Genomic DNA, 1975 nt, shown 5'->3' with positions numbered 1-1975 from the left:
GGCCCCATCACAGTAAATATTGATTTGGAATTAATCAGGTGCTAAATCTACAGGAGAGAAAGTTTAATAAGAAGCAAGATATTTATATCGTCTTAAAGTATCAATACGGATCGTTTATTAGCTGCAAGGGGCAGAGTTGTAACTCTACACTGGAGAAACCGGACAAGGCCTTGACTAGGTGATCAAAACGTACATACAGATAGACGAGTGCTTCTGAATGTGATCCTCTGAAAAGGGCACAGATCACTTTGAGAGCAATTTGGCTGAGAAAATATAACCTGAATCTAATTGTGAGGAAATATCTGGCAAGCTCCAACTGAGGAACATTCTATAAAATAACTGGCTGGTACTCTTCGAAAATGTCAGTATCACGAAAAACAAAGGAAGGCTGAGAAACTGTTCCAGGTGAAAGGGGCCAGAGAAATACCCTGCATGATACTGGACTGGAACCTTACTAAAGAAAAAGAAATGCTATAATGGACATTATTGGGATAATTGACAAAACTGAAATATGGACTATAATTACATAAAGTATTGTATACAATGTTCTATCACTGATAACTACTGTGGTTACATCAGACTATCTCTTATTAGGAAATACATGCTGAAGTGTTAAGGAGTAAAGGAGAATAATATATGTAACCTACTCTCAAATGGTTCAGATAAAATACATAGTAATATGTGTTTGGAGATACATATATACCGGGGGGGGGGTGCCAAAAAAATGTATACAGATTTTAAGAGATGTTATCTATGTATTACTTTTCGAAGTTCAATTGAATTACGGTAGCAATGTGTAGCATGATGTTCGCTCAAAAGATGGCGTTAATCAAATGAATGCTGGCGTCATACATTGTATTACATTTTAATACAGTTTTTTCCTTTCTTAAAATGTGTATACATTTTTTTTGGCACCCTCTGTATATCTGTATCCCTTAGCGTTATTGCGAGTTCAGTTGTAGACCACTGTAATAAAATGAATATCGTAATAAAGTGAGTCACATGAGTTTTTTGGTTTCCTAGTACATATAAAAGTTGTGTTTATGCTATACTACAGTGTATTAAGTGTGATAAGATAGCATTATGTCTAAAAAACAATGTAAGTACCTTAATTAAAAAATACTTTATTGCTAAAAAATGCTAACCATCATCTGAGCCTTCAGTGAGTCGTAATCTTTTTGCTGGTGAAGGGTCTTACCTTTGATTTGTAAAAAAATATGCACTATCTATGAAGTTCAATAAAGTGCCATGAAATGAGGTGTGTCTGTAAATTACATAGAGTAAATATAGATACACATATATATTACAAATATAGGCATATACATATACATACGTATATATGTACATAACATACACGTATATATCTATAAAGAGAACAATAAACATGGCAAAGTATAAAATTGGTAGCAGTGGTTTGTACTGTGTCAGCCTGGCTGAGCCGGAACCATTTTTCCCAGAATTCCCTTCCCCCCATGGTTCCAGGTAAGAGCTGGCTCAGGGATCATTCTAAAGAGATTTGGCACATGACTCTCAGAAGGTAGTCAGCGTTAAATGCAGTGGAAGACAGAGGCAGAGGTGTTGGCAGATTCCAGCTTGTTCTATTCTCTGCTCCGTGGCCAGCTCTTCTTCCCGACTACTGGTCTTACTGACCAACAGTGCCCCCTCCCCAGGCCCATCACCAGACTCCTTTGGGCCCCAGGCCCCACTCTGGCTGCTGAGTGGGCCTGGCTCCTCATGTTGACTCGTTGGTGACTGTTCTTATCCTCCAGCTTCCCTTTCAGACACCGTCAACTTCCCAGCACCCTCCACAGCTCTGTTCCCTCTATTCCCTGTAACCAATCTTTCTCACTCACAGTGGCCCTGCTTCCCTGACAGAACTCTGACATTGGTGAATCTGAGTAAAGGGTATATGAGAGCTCTCTGTATTCCTGCAACTTTTTTGTAAGTGTGAAATATTTTCAAAATAAAGTTTTAA

This window comes from Hipposideros armiger, unplaced genomic scaffold (assembly GCF_001890085.2).
Source record: "Hipposideros armiger isolate ML-2016 unplaced genomic scaffold, ASM189008v1 scaffold_7, whole genome shotgun sequence".
Lineage (NCBI taxonomy): Eukaryota > Metazoa > Chordata > Mammalia > Chiroptera > Hipposideridae > Hipposideros > Hipposideros armiger.
The sequence above is the reverse complement of the archived record's forward strand: the minus strand, read 5'-3'. Positions refer to the sequence as shown.